Source organism: Dermacentor variabilis, chromosome 4, assembly GCF_050947875.1.
Source record: "Dermacentor variabilis isolate Ectoservices chromosome 4, ASM5094787v1, whole genome shotgun sequence".
In the NCBI taxonomy this organism is placed as follows: domain Eukaryota; kingdom Metazoa; phylum Arthropoda; class Arachnida; order Ixodida; family Ixodidae; genus Dermacentor; species Dermacentor variabilis.
Genome location: NC_134571.1, coordinates 68840507 through 68864334, shown reverse-complemented (window position 1 = coordinate 68864334; position 23828 = coordinate 68840507). Strand labels below are relative to the sequence as shown.

The 23828-nt window shown below is 44.5% G+C and overlaps 1 pseudogene; it reads left to right on the top strand.

Annotated features, from left to right (window-relative positions):
• Positions 1-12984: 12984 nt before the first annotated feature.
• On the top strand, positions 12985-16820 carry LOC142579321 (very long chain fatty acid elongase AAEL008004 pseudogene; annotated as a pseudogene).
• Positions 16821-23828: the final 7008 nt, after the last annotated feature.

The window sequence follows — 23828 nt, the reverse complement described above, 5'->3', positions numbered from 1 at the left end:
TGCGGAGAGACGTCGCATCTGCGCCAGTTCGAGCCTCGCCGCTGTGTACCACGTGACTAGGCGACGGTTTGACAGCTGCTTCGCCAGCGCTTGGTCGCTCAGTCTCACCATCGATGAAGCACTCGCCGGTGCGAGCGCGTCAGCTCTTCGCCGCAGGCCTCAGGCTGAGTGTGAGAATCCTGCCGATATAGCTCACCAGGAAGAAGCTATGAAGAAGCGTGCTAAATTAGCGACAGACAGATGAAGAGCGAGAAGCTCGAGGTGGAGAAGAAACGCAAATATTACCGAAAGAACCCTTTTATGTGCAATAAAACATTAAAACAAGCAAAACCGCGTCAAACGATGCTTAACAGAGCTTTAAGGTCGTATAACTAGGTTGAAGCCACTTTTTTTGGTTGCCGGGCCCCTTAAGTGGGTGTACTTATCCTAAGAGACATTTAGCGAGATTATACACATGCTGATATCGCACAGACACGCGTGGCCGCAATTTATAGTTAGACATCCTTCTTTATTGTCTCACCTGTGCTTCAAAAAATTAAGCAAATCAAACTCACAACTTGCAACCTATGTGAAGAGAAGCTTTCCTGAAGCAGTTAATCAAGTGATGTAAGTTTGCCCATTTCATTCCTGCCTCTTTGACGTAAAGGAAGCTAGCGCCCGCCGGTGTCTCACAATTTGCCACATTCGTCGATCATCTCACGGGGATAGCTGGCATTCGCAAGATAGAAGTGCACGTACGTTTGTGGCCTAATGGAGTATGCGGAAATGGGCAGTCTACCGACTTGCGCAAGCGGGTCATGTCCAGGTAAGGCGTTGTATAGTGAGCGGCATTCTTCGCCTCGAGATCGAACTACAGGCGGCAGCACAGTCGCCGCGTTAGGGCGGATATATAGCCCGTCGACGGCGCGCATTGTACATTGCGTAGTTCCGCTGGGGACGATTTGGTCAAATTTTTAAATAATGATATTCGCTGACTGCAGTGAAATGATGTGATCTTGCGCTGCAATGCCATATTTTTGCACGGAATGCGCTGCAAGCTTCTATTTACAAGAGAGAAGCGAAGTCTCATTCAACGGACAACTGACATTCAACCATAGAGCCTCTGTTTCGGCATTTTATTGCCGCTTTTTGTACATGTTTTGCTTGCGTTCCGTCTACTCTATTACTATTGTTGCGCAATTTAATTAATACCTCATTCTCTGATAATCTTGTAGTGGTTTAAAAAGTGCTTATTCTTGTACAACGAAGATAAAGTAATGCAAGCGAATGCGCCCTCTACATCCCCGACCGTACGCACAGATCTCCGTTTCCTTTGTTTTTTCTTCTTTTTCGCTGCGAAATTCAAGGAGTCAATGAATTCTAAGTTAACTAGGCGACATTGAGTGACAGCACTTCAGTATGAGCATCTGGTTGCTCCAGACGAGATTATTTTGACCGCCCTTATACGGTTGCGTGTTCGACAACCATGAGGCAGAGGTAAAAAATATTCGAAGAGCTAGAATGATTAGGCTGTTTTGTTTCAGCTAATAATGGCCACTGTTTGATTGGTTGCAGAACGGGAATAGACAAGTTTGGAATAGCGTTAAGTTAAAGCAACCCTGGTGGCCAAATAAAGGTTGCAAAGGTTCAGTGAAACCGCTGAATCTAAACCCTCGAACAATGAAGTATTTGCCGCACATAGAAGTGTTTTGTTGCAGGAAAATAAACTGCACCTTTTAGCTCTACCAGTGGTTGAGAGGTTAAGCGGAACGAATGTAAGGGCATCACGCTTTTAGGGTAAGTACACGTTCTTTCCAGAAATGTGCATATGACTTATATGCATCCAATGGAACACTAAGGTATTTTGGTGGATCACAAAACACTTCAATGCCAGCCAACCATGTCAGCTTAAATATCCATGAGCCTGACCACAGTGCCAAACTTTTAGCAGAGTTCATATGTGTACCAAAAATAGTTTTCGAATTCCTCTATCATTAACAACAACAGTTTTGATATTAGATTTTTTTCGTATGAAAAAAAACAACCAAGGTCGTCCGTGTATTCGAGTGTTTTTACCTCACTTCGAAAACGCTGAAGCAATGAATATTGCTAGAGTGAATTGCTGTTAAGCGCAGTTGCTTTGTGCAGAGGGCAAATAGTAATGATGACAACGTTTAACCTTGCTTCATAAAGAAACGCATAAACACAGGCTTTGAGAAGCGACCAATAAGAATCTGACAAGACATCCGTCTATAATACTGAAACGCTGCCTATCAAAACCTGCTTTAAGTAGGAAAGACATCGTTCTTTTTATATTCGATTAACTGCCGTTTTTGCAATGTACTGAAAACTATACAATACTGCTTTATGGGCTGCAAGGACGCCATCTTATTTTGGTACGTTCTCCAAACGACTTTTAAAAGGAGCTTGATGTAAATCCATGTACCCTACAATATCGTATGCCACCTGAATGTAGAGATGTGCCTTTTGACATGCTGATACTTGTAGGGTTGCCGAGCTTATGGAAAACATGCATGTAAGATCGGAATGCAAAATAAATTGGATCTTCGCAATCAAATTTCATTGAAATGGCTTAGCAGCTAAATGACTTTTCGATCAGATTTCTAGCCAGATTAGTATTCATGGTTTATGAAGTGTATCTCCTTGGCTCTCTTTTAGAGAAATGCTTCCTTCATTATTGTGCTATGGAGTACTTACTTTGTGCTTGTAGGCGCGGTCACTAATACTAGTATGCATGCATTGTTTTTTATATTTATAATAAATACCACGCAAAAAAAGTGATTGTGGCCTAATGTTTAGAATATCAGGTTTCTGTTCTGAGGGACCGACATTCAATCCCACCATCGGGCACGCATTTGAAATTTCCATGGGGCACCTCATTGAACGTGACAGCAGCTCCACCCCACAACCATTGTCAGCAAAGTCCTGAAGGATTAGAAAAACAAGATTACCTTAAAATACGCTCATTAAGTTCTGACTGATGCAGAGGAGGAGGAGGAGGAGGAGGAGCAAATAAAGAGAGAAGGCAGGGATGTTAATCAGGAAGGCGTCTGGTTGGCTATGCTGCTCTGGGGGACGGGAAATAGAGAACAGAAAGGTAAGCTAAAGAGAGAGGGAGGGAAGGGGGAGGAAAGCCACGGTGAGCTCGCGCACGCACGTGCAGGGCCTGAGCGAGTCAAAAACGTTCACATACGCCAGCCGCCCTCAAGAAAGACAAAAGTGCCCTCACAGCTTTGTGGGCCGACGAGCGATGGAGACAGTCGTCAAGTAGCACCTGCACAGACTATGGCCGATCGTCCAGTCATCGCAATGAGATAGATAATAGTTCTATCTCCGACTGAAATCGATGACAATGGCGCAATAAATGTTCGATGTTCTCTTCCACGCTGCAGACGTCGCATGCAACACTGTCGGTCATTCCAGTCAAAGTGATGGACGACTTCGTGAAAGCCACTTCCAACCACAGCCGATATACAGTAGAAGCGATGCCTCACGTCGGTGAAGCCTGGGTGGAAGTCGGAGTTGGAGCGCAGGGCTCTGTTCGTACAACCTGGTGCGCCTTATATTTGGGGTTTTCCATTATGCAAAAAAAGAAGTGAGGCGTTCAGACAGGACACAAGAGTAGAGAAGTGGACAACACGAACGCCGGCGTTCGTGTTCTCCACTTCTCTACTCTTGTGTCCTGTCTGCACGCCTCACTTCTTTTTTGCATAATGAATCCTTATCAACTAGCTCAGCTTTCTGTCGTTCTAAGGGGTTTTCCACACTGGTAAAGAGAGCTTGCATGTCAGGTGACGAAGCTGCCTTTCAGCGTCTGTCCTGGAAAGAGGAATGGCAACGCTGTGTTGTTCTTGGTGTGACTTTCGCGCGGCTTTGTCTGCTTGATCATTTCCGCGGATCCCGCAATAGCCAGGTAGCCACTGGAAAATAATTTTGTGGCCATTCTGTTTGACGCCGCGGTGAAGTTTGACGATTTGTTATGTTAGCTGTTCGTGAGCTCCACGCCTTAGAATTGACTGCATGCTGTGTAGAGCTGGTCTAGAGTCTGAAAACACGGCCCATGTACCAGGACTCTCTGTGCCAATAAATTGTAGCGTACTGCGCAGATCAGTGAGTTCTGCAGCCATGGACGTCGTGACATGTGACGCCTTGAATCGCAGTGTTACTCCTCTTGTTGGTATAAGCACAGCATCGCCAGGACTGGTCGACGTGGTCGATCTGCCAGTATATATATGTACGTGGGTACTATATTTGTCGTACAACAGTAGTAAGCTAAATTTCTTTAGTGCGGGTAGTGGTAGATATAACTTTTTCTAAAATCCTACCATTCTAAGGTGTACTTCAACACGGCTGAAACACCATGGAGAAGACACCAACCTAGCCCCAAGTGTGTACCCCCATGTAAGCGAGGCACGATATGCACTGACAGTTGTGCAAAATGACGTGCGGGGTCTTCCCACGGTGAGTGCGGCAAGGTGGTGACAAGGGATCCGGGCAATGTGTCTGACATGTGAACGCATTGTCCCGACGGCGATATGCGTCGCGATTGAATAATCTTGAGCAATGACAATAGTTTGAGCCGTTGACGCACTGCGTGGTAATGCAAGGCATATGTTCAGAGCTTGGGCTTGAATGCTCTGAACTGTACGCAAATTGGTTTTGCAGGTGTTCGATATAACAGGTAGGCTGTACTGAAGAAGGCCAACCCTGTGCAGCTGTAACATGGATTGTGTAGACACACCCCAGTTCTGTCCTGCAAGGAACCTGAACAGATGACATATAGCAATCAGTCACTTTTTCACGTGGTTCACGTGAAGAGTCCAGGACGAGTCTCCGTCAGTCACAACACCCAAGAACCTGTGACTTCTCCTGGACGATATCACGTGTCCGTTGGTTGATATGGCGTACGCAGGCCTTGGCTTCCGGGTAAACGCCACCACTGTGCACTTTTCCCACGTCACCTCCAGATCTTGTTTACGAAGGTAGCATGGTGTCGATGAGGCCGCCTTCTGAAGCCGAGCGCGAAGCTGAAGCCGTATCACCCCCGACGTTTAGATACAGACGCTGTCGGCGCAGATAGAGAGCCAAACGGCGCTTGACAGGTCCTCCAGTAGTCCAATAATGGCTAGATTAAAAAGCGTTGGGCTTAGTTCTCCGCCTTGAAGGGCTCCGCAGCTACTGTAATACTCGGGTGTCGGGTCGACCCCGGTGAGCATGTCGAATGATCGCATCTGTAGGTAGCTACGAACCCAGAAATATATCTTGCCACCAAGTCCTATTGCTTCTAACACCTTAAGGATGGCTTCGGGCATGAAATTATCGTACGCCCCTTTAACGCCTAGAAACAAGGCAGCGCACAAGCGTTTACAAACCTTCTGTAATTTGACGTACGTTACTAAGTCGACAAGATTGTCTATAGATGAACAGCCGTGCCTGAATCCTGTCAACGTGTCTGGATAAATTTCATGGTGCTCTAGGTACCACTCCAGACGCGTTAGAACCCCCCCCCCCCCCCCATCTGTTCCATTACTTTTCCTACACAGCGAGCAAGCGCGAAAGGACGGTATGACGCAACGTCCGGAGGCGACTTGCCAGCTTTGAGAAGTGGAATCAGGTGACTTGTGTTCCATTCCTGGAGAACCGTGCCAGTCTGCCACGAGTCGTTGTACAGGAGCAGGAGTGCCTTTCAAGCCCGTTCGCCAAGGTTACACAGAGCGCGATATGTAATGCCATCTGCTCCTGGCGCTGAGGAACGCATGCACAAGGCAAGCGCAGCCTCTAGTTCGTCCAGAGAAAAAGGGCACACCATACGGGGATCACGTAAGAATTGTAAGTGGTCGGGAGCCTGCGTTCCAGTGGAACTTGCTTCACCGGCAATCCTCCTATCAGAAGGATTCTACGATTTCAATCTCTTTGCATTGTAGGTAACGAACAAGGGAATTAAATGGGTGGCGCTGACCAGGGGTGGCACGGAGGCTACAAACAGTTCCCCGTAGATGGTGTTCGCAAGGCCATCTTTTCCTTACCTGCGGCAGTAGCTCAGTGGCTATGGCATTGTGCTCCTGTCTACGAGATTGCGGATTAATTAGTGGGCAGCAATGGCCGCATTTTGATGAAGGCCGTATGCAAAAACGCTCACATACTGCTCTTTAGGTGCACAATAAAGAAACCCAAGCTTTTAATATCAATCCGGAATCCACCATCCTTCATAAACCACTTGGCAGCTTCTTGACGTTAGACGTAACAATCTAATTATTATCTTCGGCATTCTCGCTGCTAAAAAAGTCGCTCGAATGTTTAATCACCTCATGAAGCTGACAGACCCCATCCCTTTTCCTATCAACGGAATCTCAAACTTTCACCAAATGTTATCCCTGACATGCTTCACATTTACAATAAATGAGAACTCGGTGTCACGTGCAGTCATTACAGGACCCTGGTACACATTGTGATTAGGGCCGTATAAGGATTCTGTGTACTTACTTAAAGAACTTACTTAAAGAAAGCCGTTATAAATGGTGCTTCTGCTAGCTTTCCCTCACATCACCCTTAAGATGCTCATTATTTTCTCAAAATTAGTGACTGTGTCCTCTCCCGTTGTTCCTGAATAATTGACAAACTTCGTAATTTTGTTTTAAAATAACGGTTTAAAGCCCCTGGAACGCTTGTACAAATAATTTACTGCAAAGGCTAATTACCCGACACACTTTAAACTTTGAGTACCAATATTCCACAATTTATCCAATTTTTATCCGCCAAACACAAATATAGTGCCTAGTTTATTTACCAGAGGTTACAGGAGAAACAATCTAGGCGCCAAGTATTACAAATTGGGAGAAAACGAGTATGGAGTAATTAGTTGTAAAACTTCTAATTAACGTATGCACTTCAAGTTTTTGGTGCACATCACCCACAGCCGGGCAGCTATTGTCTCAAAATATAAATTTGCTGCCAATTACTTTTCAGGGTAAAGGAACATTGCGGATGTTTCATATACAGGCTCCAAGAAGCCAGGAACGAGTGTTGCAAAATTTTTATTTTGCCGTGATTAACCTGCACATGTCTATTTTTGCCCGCATATCTACCCGCAGAAGACCCTTGTTTCTTCGAAAAAAGCATGGTGTGTGATCTAGTTCTGCCAGGACAATGGGGAAAAATGCACATAACGTTCTCGAACGCAGCTAGCCTCACTAGAAACTTCGCTGTAACACAACAGTTCTAGAATAACTCCGCCAAGCACCTCAGTGCCGCAACGCTGGGTATTTTTTTAGGAACAAATCCACCTGCGGTGAGATTTATCAATTAACTCAGCACAAGTAATGCAGTGGCAGACGCTAACATACAACATGAAGGGGTGAATAAGGGCATGACTGAAAGGAGTATCGGCATCTTTGGAAGAACTTGCCAAATATACGAACGTTGCGGTTCCTTAGAACCGAAACGTCCGTTTACCGACTTGCTCGTGTTTCATTCTTTTAGAACACTGACGAAAGCTTTCGAAATTGTAGAAACTCTACCACAGGTATGTGAGACGTATAGTAATTTGCAGGTATTAGGGTTTGGACAAGCTTATGAGCTACTTCAATTTGATAGTAAAATCGGTCTCCGAATGCCGGATAATGCAAACATTGATAATGGCGTTACGTCAAGGCATAGATCGAAATATGGTGATGCCGCATAGCAACATGACTAGTTGTAACAATGTCGTCCAAACATAGCCCCCCCCCCCCCCACACACACACACACAAAAAGGGATCAATAGTGCTGCGCAGGTTTCTTTTGGTTGGGCTTCACGGTGGCAGGCGCAGTGAACACAGTATGTGGGAGGTTCGGAGCGAGCTTCTGAACCAATTGTTATCAATTCCGGCGCCGATTTTTCTGCCGTATATCCCTAGGTAGCATCAAGAAAGTGTTCTTTTTTGTGTGTGCCAAGCATTGCAGTACCACCGGTATTCTGTGTCACATAATACAGTGCCAATAGTTTTAGAAACGATACATGTACAACACACCGCTGCCGACAGGACACCACTGATTTTCCTAATTGTTCGTCGAACCTGTCCCTGAAAGCCGACTTTATCCTACTATACCATCTTGATACCGAAACGGCCGACGAGCATAGCTTGTCTAAACGTACACATTGCCCGCGCTAGCGACGCCCATCAGCATTGTAATTCTACGGGTAACGTGCATAGAGGTCGGTCGCAGAGCGACAAATTCGTTTCCACAGCGGCTTTTACAGAATAATTGCGACTGTATTTGCAATTCAAGCCGAAGTTTAAATGTACATGCAAGCTACAGCATTCGATGACAGTTGCCCACGCCTAGGTTCAGTCGATGTCGGTCTCGTTCTGTGCAGGTTAAGCGAAACGACTGAGTTTGTGTATATAGTAACAGCACATTTTCAAGTGTAGATTAGGAGGTCTTGTTTGAACATTTCGACGGATCCCACCTCAAGACGGTTGCCGACGTTGAAGCATGCACTGCTTGTATTTTAAGTAATGAAGCGACACAACGTAGTATCGCCGCCAAAACGAGTCATATATGTGGCATGTGAGCAGCCTGGCTCCAATCTCGCGCTTCTTTGGACACGCTGTGCCATTTGGTGGCACCGCCAAGAAGCTCGCGTGTGGCGCAAGTGGGAATATATGTTGTGCGAAGATTTTCTGAACATATATGACGCGGTCTTGGTACCGCCAAACAGCGCAGAAGTTTTAAATATGTTTTTTTTTCTGTGCCAAAGGCGAAGGATGAAGTGCGATAGCGACATTGTGACATCCAGCAACCCAACTTGGCGTCACACAGATTGATCGAAGAGCTGCATATAAGCAGTGGCCTCAGTGGCGCATACCCATGGTGCCATGTACCCAAGTTGGTTTCAAAGAGGTTCATTAAAAAGCAGTGCATACCCAATGACACATAACCAGTTGCACGTACTCAGTGGAACATAACCAGTCGCACACACCGAGTGACCCCAGCGGCACATCGCACTACGTTTTTAGACTGCATTCTATTCCAAATCGGCCCAAAAAGAAACGACCAGATGCCCGCCAAATAGTCGTTACAGAAATCTGTGTTGAACTCGTCAAGAATACGTTGCATCGTTGCATTAAAGTGATACAAAATTTATTTGGATATCGCCACAGAGCTTTGAAGTCATCAATTCCTTACTTGGAAGACTTTTTGATAGACGTCAGGCCAATCTTTCAGTATTCACCGGCGCTTCACTGAATTGTGTGAAATGACAGATATTAGTGAATATTGCGTGCATTCCTAGGGTAACACGCTGAGTAATTAAAAAAAAGCATTGCCTGCGTCACGTGTGTCGCGAACAACAATTGGTGATCATATAAATGCGCTATAGTGTTTAAGGAAGCATGTCTCTCCCCAGAGGTCAAATAGCCTCGGTGCATTCCCCAAAACAGACAAAAAATATAAACCATGCTGTATATCTGAGCGCTTACAGGCGCAGAATCCTTCTAAAGCAATAGTTAGGCGATCATGTAAGATTTGTTGAAGAAGTGCACGAAGCGCTAACACCAGCTACTGAAATCAGCAGCAACAGACTACGAGGCCTTTCCTTGTCTTCGCTGTCGAAGATTGTGGTATCACTCACAGCGGTGCTTCTCAGGGTGATGCAACAATATAAGTTTGCTCAAATTAGGCAGCTGGGACGTTTTGGCATCCTTTAATGTATTTCTGGTATGCTTTCCACCAACCTTCGAAGGAACGACGAGTCGTGAATATATGGGGTGAGACAAACTTCATCCCCGCACGTAGGTGCTGAGCTTTTGATAGGCACTTTTCTGTCACGTCACAATTTATCGCAGCACCCATTAGAAATAATCGTATGGCTAATAGTAAAACAGTAATACCGCTAGCAGCCGATGTCAAAATGAGCAGCAATGAGCTCCCGAGTAGTCACACCAACTGGACGATCTCGGAGTCAAGAAAAGGCAGTGAATGTCGGAGTGCAGGAGAAGGCAGCATAGCAGACAAGAGACTGAGCACTTAAAATTCCCGATGTCTTGCAACACCGTTACTCCGTAAAACGACGTAATGACGCATCTATATTCTGGATGCCTAACTTAAGGTGCTTCACAGAAAAAATATCGAGTCTCGTCAGTATCTTTCCTAAGGCTTCGAAGGCTTGCCCATGCATTTCACGTAAAAAAATTACAAGTCACAAATGTATGGTCAGCATTACTGTCTTAAAGAATTTTTTTATTCAGATAAAAATTTGCAGAGAAGTATTTGTCAGCGTTTACTGGTGACTGCTGCCCGTTTTCATTTGGTTAATAGTATAGAATAAAGAATTTGGAAAATGATAAATTAATGCATTAGGTGATACCGTAACAAATTACAAGAATATGTAACAACACTAACAGTAAAAGTCTTCGTCGGAAAGTTTTCGTTGTGACAAAGTCCGTGAACGTCTACGGTACGCAAGTTTCAGATGCAAGCATGAGACACACAAACCATGCAGTAGAGTCAATATTCGTCGCAAATACCACCGTCGTCAAAGAAGCGTTGAAGCGATTTCATTGATTTGCGATGCGGTACTTTTGATGACAATTAGTCTAACGCGTTAGCAAGCAAAAATACGATTCGAATCAAGGAAACGGAGTTCTTGTTTGAGACGACACTGTCCACGTGTAATGTGGCAGGGACAATCGAGGAGCACGTGCAAACAGCTTTGTTGTCCCGGCCGCATGAACTTGTTCGAGAGCATATACGCATAATTCGAAATAAAAAAACGCTTTGCGCAAGCAGTTCCAAGGCGGAGACAGTGTAAGAGGGTGTCGATGCTCCGCGGAAGCTCAGGGTCTAGCTGCTACTCAAGATGGGGATCAATGCATACAAGAGTGGTTATTTCCTGCTCTCGGTTAACCAATTCAACATACAAGCAGTTCTCACTTGAGCTGTGCGTCCTACTGGTAGATGGGAATTGACATGCTTTGTTTTGTTTTTCACGTTTATTTTTGTAATGTCGGCTTGTTAGAATGCAATGAACTAGCAACGGTGAGATGTAATTAAGGTATAGAGGATATGTGGGTGTTCCAAAAAAGCACAAGATATACAACAAAAGCCCGGCGCTTGTACTCATAGATACCGTCTGCACCTTACTCCAGGGAAATAAAGACGTGAGAGCCGGCTGTTTGTTCCCAATTTAGCACTTTCCTTGTTTGCAGCGAACAATGGCAAGGTGCTCGTACTCTTTAGTCTGGTAAGTAGGCAGAACAAAAGAAAGATCATGATTAGAACAGACATTTAGAAACGGGTGGTGACGATGCCTATGGGGCAGAAACCCCGAACAATCCGTGCGTGTGTGTAAACGAGTGAGTGCCTGAGTGAGTGAGTGATTGATTGATTGATTGATTGATTGATTGATTGATTGATTGATTGATTGATTGATTGATTGATTGATTGATTGAGTGAGTGAGTGAGTGAGTGAGTGAGTGAGTGAGTGAGTGAGTGAGTGAGTGAGTGAGTGAGTGAGTGAGTGAGTGAGTGAGTGAGTGAGTGAGTGAGTAAGTGAGTGAGTGAGTGTTTTATCTACAACGATCTGTAACATTTGACAGAGAAGATAGTGACACAATCAAGAAGAGAACAGCAACGAGGACAGTGCTACTTTCAAGTGCTGTTTATTACAAAGCAGATTCCTAGCATTTTATGAGCACCAACCTTCATAAAATGCATGAAAAAAGAACAACAGCGAAGAAGTACAATAAAAAGACATACCTGCAAGACACACGAACGCAGATAATGAAGTTCAGGAAAAACCGCGCCTGCGACTCAGATAACGGTGCTCTTTAGTTACAACTTACAAGCGTGACGTACATCCTCCAGGAAGCGTATTTCTTTATCAATTAGTGATAATGAAGGTGTTCATCAAAATTAGAATTCTTCAACCTCGACTACCACACGTGCCAATTCGTCTGGATTCTTATACAGCACAGCCGCGGTGTCAACGTAAACACTGCAGCCGCATTCGCAGCAGGAAACTTCTAAGCCCAAGTCCGCGCCTTAATCTGCCTTGCTATCATACTCCCTGAGTCATTACATTAACGCAATGCTCAGTTTTTACACTCGGCCACAAGGGAGCGTAATTATGTGTGAATAATCTATTGATTTTTGCATAAACATGGAGTTAGAAGGTGTATAGCTGCTCACAGGAAACGTAAAGTCTCGCTCGTTTTTTCATCAACTTTGAACCGACAATGTTGCCCGAGAGGAAGCACTTTCGAATAATGAAAGCTAGTGACGTATATAGTGTGATCCTACGTGGACACTAAGGCAAGCTGCAGATGAAATTTTACAGCCTTTCTTTTTCTTTTGCTTTTCGTAATGATGACGCTTCAGCAACGTCATCAACACCGATTAATTAGCCACTTGGGAAACACTATGTTATTGTGAAACGCTGCAGCTCTCTCAAGGCTTACGTCTTGGGCAGTCGTGATCTCAAGAAGAGCCGCGGAGATCATATTTTTTCATTCTGTAATGTCTATCTTCACATTACCATTCCTTGTTTACCGCACGAAACTTCCCACGTGTAGCTGTACCATATTCAGAACAGAATGTTTCTTTTGTTTTTACAACAGACCTGTGCTGACACGGTCGGAACCGCGCCTCCGCGTACCCACTCGTGGAGAGGCGCCTCCAAAGTCTTATCACGGCTCAAGGTGTTGGGGGTGAAAATCTCACTCGCCTCACCGCTACGCGGAACCCGCAAGCAGTTTCACTCACGTGCTTAATTCCAGACACGGGTCAGACTAAAAGACAATGGCGCACAACCTTGAAGGCGTGGCCTTTCTTAGGCGAGAAGCAAGTTTGCATTTATTCGCAGTTTTTTTTTTCTCTTTCCCTACTGGACTCCCTCGCGTGATATGTGCGCAGGACAATTTTCGACCGAAACAATAACTTCTACGAAGGCTCCTGTAATGCGGCATAAAAATGCGTAAACGTCACCTCCGGTTCGCAGATGCTTGAAGGTAGGGATATTCCGCTGACGGCAGCAAAAGGGAAAGGAACAATTCACTTTTAAAGGTAACTGTAAGGACAGTTCTTTTCTAGCTGGAGCAGCGAAAAAGATAACTCGTGGGTGTCGCGGGATCTATTCGAGCATGCCGTAGCGAAAGTAGGACCTCTCGCTGAATTTTCCATCTTGGTTTTAAGCTGTTAGAACATTACCACGGTTCCGTGAAGAGAAGTCTCTCTGGTGGACGAAACTTGTGCCTTATGACAACTCCGCTCTAAAGGTGAGTTTCTTTCTGCGCTTGCACGATTTTTTTTTTACTGATTAATCGCGCGTATTACTCGCGTGCTTGCTAACTTTTTAGCAATCTTTCTACAGCGATGGTTAAAAAAGCGGGCGAAAATTTACATTATCACGTGTTTCAATACGTAACTTGTAACGTCTAATGCTGCCCGCTTTCGGTGATATTTCGCACAAGTGACCGTGCCTGTTCGTAAAGGAGGCGTTCTAGTAAATTATACAGGCGCGATACTCCCCCAACGCCCTGCATCATTGCGAGCGCAATCTCTTTGTATCATTATTTGCCGTAAGATAAACAAATCTTCTCTATCAGAACGAATTGAACAGAATACAAATGCGCAAATCTAAACAGCATCAGTTTATAACTTAAGCTATGACGTATATTTGCTATGGAAGATGACTAGACACTCTCTTATAAACACTTATTCCGAAAGAATCCTTCGCGCATTTGTGCCGTCTCGATTTGATCTGTCATAACAACATGGCCGTTTTTAACGAACAATGCATCACACGATCAATACGCTCAGTCTTCGTCAGATGCCTTCATTTTGCAAGCGAGAATCATACCCTTTTTGAGAGCAAAAAGATAAAGAGAGAGAAAGAAAGACTATGTAAAATGGCTATGTCTTCTGTAAACAATTTTCTGAGAAGTTGGAGTTTTGTATTGTTGAAACCAGAGGTCTAAATTAGACTGTGGACGACACTAAGTGTGTTAAATTCGTGCCTAATTTGGTCTTTTTCGCTTATTTCTTTTATCCAAGTCGTATGAATGCCGCGATAAACAGCTCCAACAAACTTCTTTTCAATGTATGCCTACTGGTAACTTGGTGCTGCATGGCATCATAACAGTTTGAATCTACTCACGCAACACCCATATCCTGGGCGAAGATTTTAGTAGTGTCGTTTGACGTCGGTGTCCTGCAGGGGAGGATACGTAAATGCTGTGGCGCAATCTGACTGACATGAATCAAAGCTCTTTCATTTCAGCAGTGGCGTCGTGTGTTTGGCCTATACACCGTGGAAACTGACAAGAAATTCAAAAACAGCCACAAGAAAATCATAATACTCATTTCTCAGTGAGATTATGCTAAGGGAAGACAATTTCAGAATTTAATAAATTTATTGCTCGCTGCCGCGATGAGGAGCAAGTAGCAAGGACGAATTCAAATTCCCGCCAACAGCCTGGACAAGGATATCTGCTCGTGGCAGAGAAACTTGTACTGAAGCCCCCCCCCCCCTTTTTTTTTTTTGTAAAGACTGGCATTTCGTGTATGCTAGCACCATTTCTGCGTGAGTGGGAGCAGTTGTGTTGCACCGAAGCTTAGTCCCACGTTACATACAGAAGAAAAAAACAAAAACACAGCGCTTGCGCGTTTGTTGACACACTAGTTATCAAACCGCACGCACATAAAAGCACCTAGCACAAGCCCAAATTTTATGCATGTGCGGGCACACACTTTCAAATTTGCATTCTTAAAAAAATAAGAGCGTGCAGCAAACGGCATCGAACAGGACCTAGTTTCTTCCTCCATACCCCCATTAACTTTAAAGTTTGTGTCTTAATAAGCGAATGTGGGCGGGTGAAAAAAGCCGTATTCTTCGAAAAACAACGTCGAGTAAAATTATTTACATTTTTGTATTTTCCAGAATAACAACAGAAGCCACCCAGCCATGAATTCTAACGCGGGAACCTTCACCATCAACGTTAACAAGACCATGAGCTGGAACCCCATTACGCTTGTAACGCAGGTCCAAGAATGGGGCGACCCAAGGACGCGCGATTACCCGCTAGTCATGAACCCCATGTTCGTCTTCCCACTCATCATGTTCTACCTCTACTTTGTGAAAGTTCTCGGCCCACGCTGGATGAAGGACCGGCAACCATTCGAGATAACCAATCTCATCCGCTTCTACAACCTCGCGATGGTGGTACTCAATGCCAAGTTTTGCTACATTGTGTTGTACGAGACGTACCTGCCCACTGGCCGCTACAATATTTGGTGCCAGGGCATCACCGGCTACATGGACGAGCGACTGGAAGAACAATACCGCAACGGCTGGTGGTACATAGCCGTGCGGTACGCCGACCTTCTGGACACTGTCTTCTTCGTGCTGCGCAAGAAGTTCAACCAGATTACGCATCTGCACGTCATTCACCATACCATCGTGGCGGTAAACTGCTGGTTCTGGGTCCTCTACGCCCCCGAAGGTCAACCGGCACTGGGCCTGGCCATAAACGCGTTCGTGCACGTGGTCATGTACACGTACTACTTCCTGGCCACCCTGGGACCCTCGGTGCAAAAGTACCTGTGGTGGAAGAAGTATCTCACGACGCTGCAGATTGTGCAGTTTGTCATCTTCCTCGTACACATGTCGATTCCCCTGTTCGTGGACTGCGGCTTCCCGCGCCACCTCATCCACGTGGCGAATGCGCAGACCGTGCTGGTGCTGACCTTGTTCGTGAACTTCTACATCAAGTCATACATGCGGGAAAAGGAGAGCACAGCCTTGAGAAGGGCAAAGGCAGCGGCAAAGTACGAGGGAACAGCAAGCGGAGACGTTCGGACCGACACGCCAGCGAACACCGTCAACGGCAAAAAAATTAACTGAATTTTGGACTGTTTTAAGAGACTCAGTTTTACATAGCACGTAGTGCAAGAAAATATAGCAGGCGAAAAGGTGAAGGAAGTTGGCAAAATGTGCTCCGACTTCTTCGAAAATTATAAACACCTGCCCGCATGTCCAGAGCCGCTGTAAGATATCACGCGAAGGCTGTGTGGTACTTTTCGAACACTAAGGCTGTTCAACGTGAGCGCATGAGTTGCCATTACCGTCCGGCGCTTCGACTCAGTAGTGTCGTGAAGGTCATGTCTAAGTTTTGGTGACGAACCATGTGTGCACTGGGAACTTTTTTAAAGAAAAGACGCTAGCCGAACTTTCATAAGACAGTGTTTCACATGCTTGTAGGTGCCGGGGAAATATTTCCCAAACTTAAGATGATTCCGAGTACCTGCGGTTTGAAACTCAAACTCGGGGAGAGGTGACATACCTCTGTAACGTAAAAATAACCCAGCGACACAACAGAGCATGATAACAAGTGGCTGCTCGTTCTACTTCGCTCAATGTGTCATCACTGTTGTCTCTCTATCGATGCCGATACGCATCAGATATGCATGAGCATGGTTATGGCGCCGGTACACGACGAGACTCATGCCTCTCGGCCTCTGCCGAGCATTGCGATCCGTCTAGTCGTCGTCCGGGGACGTAGGCTTAAGAAGAGTCATGCTGTGCGTGTGTCTAAGCTTCAGCTTCGCGAGATTAAAGTAAGTTGCAGGGTTTGACGTCTGTTTTATGTATTACTAACAACACGCGACCCTTACTTGTTCTCTGACTTACCTCACACCTGCGCCACTGCGCCGCACCTGCAGCTGCGCGGCTGCGTCGACTCCACTTACACGCAACAGCGCCGCCCTCCAGTCCCCCACCGCCCCCTCCTCCTCGAAAAAAAAAGAAAATAAAACGCTTGTCTCCACACTGCTTGAGCCGCTCCCTCGTGGCTCCATGCGCGTGCGTTGCCTGTATTTCCTAATGAAACCTTATTAAGAACCCATTCCAAGAGTACCTGGGCGTCTGCCCATTGCACTATTTGTAGTCTCTGCGCACACCTGCGCACCGGGCGTAAAGCTCCAATCCTTCCCATTCGCCTGCAATTAACGAATCTGTTTGAACATGCTGTTAAAGATAAATGAGTTCTTAAAGCACGTAACATCTTACCGCCGCAAAAAGATTCTGGCGGTACAACCTGCCCTTCTTAAGTGGCAAACAGGCTATCTCGCAATGCGTAATTGCCCTGTATATGACAGTCAGTATATTGTTATAATGGCGATTGGCTGCGAGTTTCCTCTGTTCCGCCTGCCCTGAGATAAATAAATGTGGCGCGGAGAAATGGACTAAAGCAAGAGCAAAGCACCGGCTACCCTGTAATATTCCTTTCAACAATGTCCTACCGCCATTTCTGGGGCAATAAAGCAGTGCCAGAAAGAGAGTCATGGTTGACGCCAATTAACAGAGTACATGCAGATAGGAGTAAAAGCGTCGGGCTAAAGCGCTTAAAGGTGCTATTTCATATTCCCTTTAAAACAGCGTTAAAAATGCCGACAATTCTGATGATATCTAAGAAATAGGACTGTCGTATGGTTGCCGTCGTAAAGCACAAGTAGGCGGCGCACTTCATAGTGCTTTATCTCTAACTGAGCTGTGAATGGTGGGAACTCAGTTTGCCATAGTATCACACCCTGGTATCCTGGTTCGTGTGTAGGTAAAAGACACCTAATACCAATTCTCAGTCTTGGAAAGTATTTAAGAAAGTAAGACTGCATGAAATATTGAAAGTGCTGGGATTAACTGATCTGTGGGTGCCTTGTGCTTGCTCTTCTTGCAGCCCGACGTACACTGTAAGCGTATCAAGCTATGAAATGAGATAAAGCTACTCTCGCAAATGTCTTCTGTTCAGGAGGCATAACTACATTTACCACTTCGCTCGTCTACTCGTATATGTTATTGCGAGAGCATTTTGTGTGTTCGAAATTGGGTTTGCCTTGTGTGTCTATCCGACCATACATTCATTCCGTTACGCCGACAACGACCGTTGATACTGACGTTATTTTGTCGCAACTAGGCCAAATCGTTCTCTCCGGCTTCATCATCACTATTTGGGCGAAATGCAAAAGTCTTATCCACAACTGCCACAACACGTATTTCAATCTATGTCGCTGCAGCAATGCGCATTCGGGAATCAGGCGGGCTAACCGCTGCGCTATAGCACAATTCTTTTGTTACATGGGAGTAAACTAATCTAAAAAAATACCGCGGAAAAAAAATTAGGCTCTACAGCTTTAAATGCCCAAACCACGATCTGATTGTGAGACATGTTGTGGGAGATTGCGGAGCAATTTTGACCGACTTGGTATTCTTTAACGTGCAGCTGAATCTATGCACGCGCGTGTTTTTGCATCTTGCCCCATCAAAATGCGGCCGCCGCGGCTGGCATCAAATCCGTGACGACGAATGAGAAGCGCAACGTCATAGCCACTAGACGTTGAGGATATCACTATGAAAACTTAAGACGACCCTAAACACTACACTAAAGAATCAGTCAAGCACGCAACAGCAGAGCTTGGCAATTAGTGCAGTCTCGCGCTCCGAAGACTCTGAGAGCGGTGGAGTCATTGCATGCGTTCTAGAGGCCATGGAACAAGCAGTACTGCAGCGCACGAAGATGACACTATTTGCGTCGCACAGAATTTGTTCGTGGCAAGACGGCGGTGTGTTGGCGTGCAATACTTTACTATCATGCTCGAGAAAACAGTGTCGGCGCTGCAAAAGAGGTGTACATGACGACGATGATGACAAACCTGAAACTTGGCACATACAGTTATTAGTATGATGTGCCAAGAATCAGATGGTTGGTGGAAAAAGACGTACATAGCATTGAGGGCGTCCAGGCGAAACAAAGACGCAACGTGAAAGCATACTTCTTTTTACATATATAGCACTTCACAAAATTAACAGCCTATATAACCGCCGTATTCAGAAATGCGCCTTAACTTGAAGCCCATGCTTGACGTGACCGCGCCTAAGGATAGGCAAGGAGAATCTTGGGCATGTTAGCACCAGGCGTCATCTTGACGAAGTGAAGCATGAGCATCAATTAAGTAGGCGTATTTATGAATACGGGCGTAATGACCGATATGACATCAGTGCAAATGTACAGCGTAGAAACTTTGGATCAAATATCCTAGGTGAGCCTACACCATTTCGTGGTCCTGCACTCTTTGGATCCTGCGACACCATTTGTAGAGAATATTTAGGCCTCAAGGTTTATTATTTTCCGGTTAGAAACTCCACCATGGGTCTCTTAGCCTGGAAAGCAGGAGGCCTTTAACAGTGCAACTGCTCCATCACCGGAGGCTTCCCATTATTTTCGCGAACACTGAATTTAAGAAAAGCTGCAAGAAAACTATATATAAGTGTCATATCAGTTTACAGGCTGCCGACAACTCAGGTGGTTAAGGCAATCGGACGTTGTCCTATGGTATAATGAAGGATCGAAACAGAAAACGTGACTGTTTTACCGAACTTCTCCAATCCTATTATACCGATCACAAGGCAAGCTCGATGGTCACACACAAAATAAATGACAATATGCATAGTTCGCTAAGATTGTCTGAATGAAGCACTTACTAATACTTCAATGTTGGATGACTTCGAACTAAACAATTACCATAAGCCACTGGCCTAACATTTGTGAACATTAGGTTACATAACGCTATATATTAAACCTAACTAAATCTAGCCGACTTAACCACGGTTGCATTGTACAGCCTTTGTAGAAAGATGTCGTGCTTTGTTAGACGTGCTATCTCTGTGGCTGTAAACTCTTCCGACAAAGTTTCCAACAATAGTAGATGGCCTGATGCCCATGGTTCTTCGCCTGTTCTGGTAATGTTCATCGGCTCAACGCATCAGCGTTTTGATGGTTCTTGCCATGCCTGTAGACAATGTTGTAGTCATAAACAGATAATTTGATGCACTATCTCGTGATTCGTGGCTAGGTCACATGAGCCGTTACCTTGTCCGGACCCAATATGCCAAGCAGCGGTTGATAATCAGTGACGAAAGTTACCTTTCTTCGCGCTAAATATTTGTGGAACTTATAAGCTGCAAAAACTGCAGCAAGGCCTTCTCTGTACAACTGAGCATAATTCCGTTCTGCCAGCCCTAGGGTCCTAGATGCAAAAGCGATCAGTGTTTATTCTGGCCATCATGCTGTGAAAGAGCGGTTCCTATGCCGTATGGTGAAGCACCGCATGATGCAAGAAGCTCCTTGTCTTCGTCGTAGTGACCCAGTATGGTTCCACTGAGAAGCAATATCTGAAGTTGTTCGAAATATTTTTGATGCAAGCGTCTCCCATTTCCATGTTGCGTACTTCTGAAGCAGCTGGTAGAGCCAGATGGCAATTGCAGCCCTGTAATTCAAGAATATGTGGTTTAAATACGGCATTCCGAAAAGTGACTGAAACGCTTGATTGCAATTTGGTATTCGACCCTCAGTGGTAGCTTTAACTTTTTATTCGTTTGTGTGAACCCGAGTCTCCAATTCGGCGTCTTAAGAAAGAAACTTGTCGAATTGCAAAACAGCACTGTTATTTGGTGAGGCAAAGTTTGCACTTTTGCAGCCTCTTGAGAACTTCCAATCTATCGGCGCGTTCTGCGGCATCCTTTCCACTGGTGATCACGTTATAAAAGCATGCACAAACGCTTCTGGTGGCAGACAGCATAGTATCCATGAAGCGCTGAAAAATCGCTTGTGCTGCAGATATTTCAGAGTAACCGTTTGACATTGTAGAGCCCGTTTAGTGTCTTTAGTGTATCTCAGCTGTCTCCAGAGTTATGTGAAGTTCTTGGTAAGCTTGCGCAAAATGCAGAGTGCAGAAGATTTTGCATCCCTTCAAGTGGCTGGGCCCCTCACCTGCTGTGCGAAGTGGACAAGCTGCCTTCTTCGATACCTGATTTACTGTACAATGGCAGTCGCCGCATATTCGCAAAAACCTGTTCTTCTTTCGAAACAGTACCAGAGGCGTTTCCCAATTCGTATGTTCGGCAGGTTCGATTATGCCTTAATATTGCAGTCAATCCAGTTGAGCCTCTACAGGAGAACGCAGCGCGAAAGGATTCGGCCGTGCTTTTGGAAATCTTTGCTTTGCTTCTTCTACAAGTTCTAGTTTTACAGAAGGTTTGACGTTTCTTGAGGTGTCGCCGTTGAACACAAATTGATACTTGGCCAGCAGCTTGGAAACAAGTAGGCTTGCATGATACGTATTTGATGCCTGTTATCAGTATACCAAAAAGAAGAAATCATTTTCGTTCGAGAAGGTTACACCTTGCTTCTTTGATAACCCACAAGCGGTAATCTAGCCGTTTTGTACATGTGGGTCACTTGCACAATAGCACGACCTAGAACTCGTGAGTATGTGAGTAGGAAAGCGTTCTTCGTCTGAAGCCACGGCGGGTCATGTGTCCGTGAGTTTTAACGCAGCCTCACTGGTGAGTGTGCATGCTGCACCTGATTCGACTTCCAAATCTAAATACTTAACATAGACGCGTAGCTGGATAATTACTTTCCGGGTGCTGTACGTGCCCATTAGGGTGTTCGCACAACGCCGTGTGTGGTGAGTCCTGATGAGCCACGACCGGTGCTGAGGCCGCTGTCCTGTTATTCCATCCGACTGTTATTCCAAGTTATTGTGCAGCTTTTCCCCGGGACATGTCTTGAAAGTCCATTCTAACTTCATCGCTAGATATAGAAGGAACCTCTTTATCTTGGCCATCACTACTGGTAATGAAGGCTGCGTGGTTGTTCTGTGTACGTCAGGTGACTGTCTCGCTGACAATAACCTGTCTCGCCCGTCATCGTCATGTTGCCATATGTTACAACGGCATCGTCATCTAACAAAAAATTATAGAACATCTATAGACAGTCTATAGATATTTGTCTATGAAATCTATAGACTGTCTATAGACATTTATTTAGATTAGTCTATAGAGTTATAGCCTTAGACTTTTTGTAAACTAGTCTTTAAAAAGTATGCGTCTATATACTGTCTATAGACTTTCTGTCGAATAATGAAAACACGTTTGCAGACAAATGTCTGGCAGAATGTCCACAGACAAAAGTCTTAGGCTTATACAGTTCTTCTTTTGTCGACTGGACTCTATAGAAGGTCTATAGATAAATATCTATAGGCTGTCTACGGAGAACTGTCAATAGACTGTCTATAGACATTTCTTTAGACTAGTGTATAGAGAGTCTATAGACTTATGGCCATACACTTTAATGGACTTGTCTATAAAGTGCTTCAATCTACAGACACTCTATAGAGTGTCTATATACTAATGAAAAGTCACATTTGTAGACAAATGTCTACAGAATTTCCATAGACAAAAGTGTATAGGGTTATACAGCTCTACTTTTGCAGAGTGAAGGCTATGGAATGTCTATAGACAAATGTCTATAATAGACATTTTATAGACTTCAGTCTACAAACATAGAACTCTGTGCAGCAGTTCTACTTTTGTAGACTGAAATATATAAAATGTCTATAAGAAAATGTCTATTGGTGGTCTGTAGACCTTTGCTAATACATTCCATAGACTTCAGCCTACAAAAGTAGAACTATACACAGTTTAACTTTTGCAGACTGAAGTCTATAAATTTTCTATAAGCAAATGTCTATTGACTAGCTATAGACATTTATCTATAGAAATTCTATAGGATGCAGTCTACAAAAGTAGAACTGCATATCCCTATACACATTTCTCTATAGACATTCTGCCACCATTTGTCTAAAAACATGAATTTTCATTAATCTATAGACAGCTTAAAGAGTGTCAATCGACTCACACATTTTTAGAGTAGTCTACAAAAAGTGTAAGGTCATAAGTCCATCGGCTGTCTTTAGACAATTCCTGCAGATCAGTCTATAGCTAATCTATAGACTTTAGCTTCACACTATTTGTCGATTATTGTGGATACAGGGTATCCAAGCTAACATAAATACAGTGAAGTTGTTCAACGAAGAATAATGTACAAAAAAAGACAGTGCAGTAAGATCCAAATGTAATACTTATGGTGTTCAGCCGTCAGAGATCTCACCTGTAGGTCTTTTTATAATCGTATATCTTGCACCATGTTCTTCTTAAATTTTTTATTATTTTTGCCCAGATGGGCTAAAATAGCCGGGATTGACACGTTATATACTAGCTATATAAACCGCATTTTGCCAACTATGTTTTGATTATATAAAAACACTCGCTCCTAGGGTTGTTCATAAGCAGTCCATTATAAATGTCTATATGTACTGCATCCAGCATGCATATGGGAACATACCCAAGGAACTGTACGTAGAAAACCATGCATGCGGATGGAAGCAGTCAAAAATATCAAGTGCATCTAGCTGTGAATCTTTATGCAACACTGCATCAGCATTTGTGCACAAGCACATTTAAGAAATATTACAGTTGCATGCAATGTATCCGCTTGAACGAAATCTTCTATCAACAAGTAACTTTACATTTTCGTTTACGTATGGTTGGAAAAATTTTTGAATGTTCACGTGTTGCTACTGATCTGTACTTATGCATTAATGTCGATAGCCTAATAATGCTCCTGAACCAGCTGCACTCACATATCTTGCATAAAGAGAAAAAAATTGAAGCAATTCAAGTAGTTCTGAAACATGCAATGCAAAAAAGAAAAGTGCACTGACATTGCATCAGCTGTTTTTATTGCGCAATACATAAATTTTATTAAAATGCAGGTCTTACGCTATGATCTAAAGGGACTACTTACCAATTTACAGACTACTTCCACTTAACAAACAAGGTCGCCAGGCCGGCCTTGACCTTCGTGTCATATGTTCCAAAGATGCTGCAAGTGTATGGTGCAAATAAGTAGATGCAAAAACGTGAGGCAAAAATAACAATGGTGTATTCC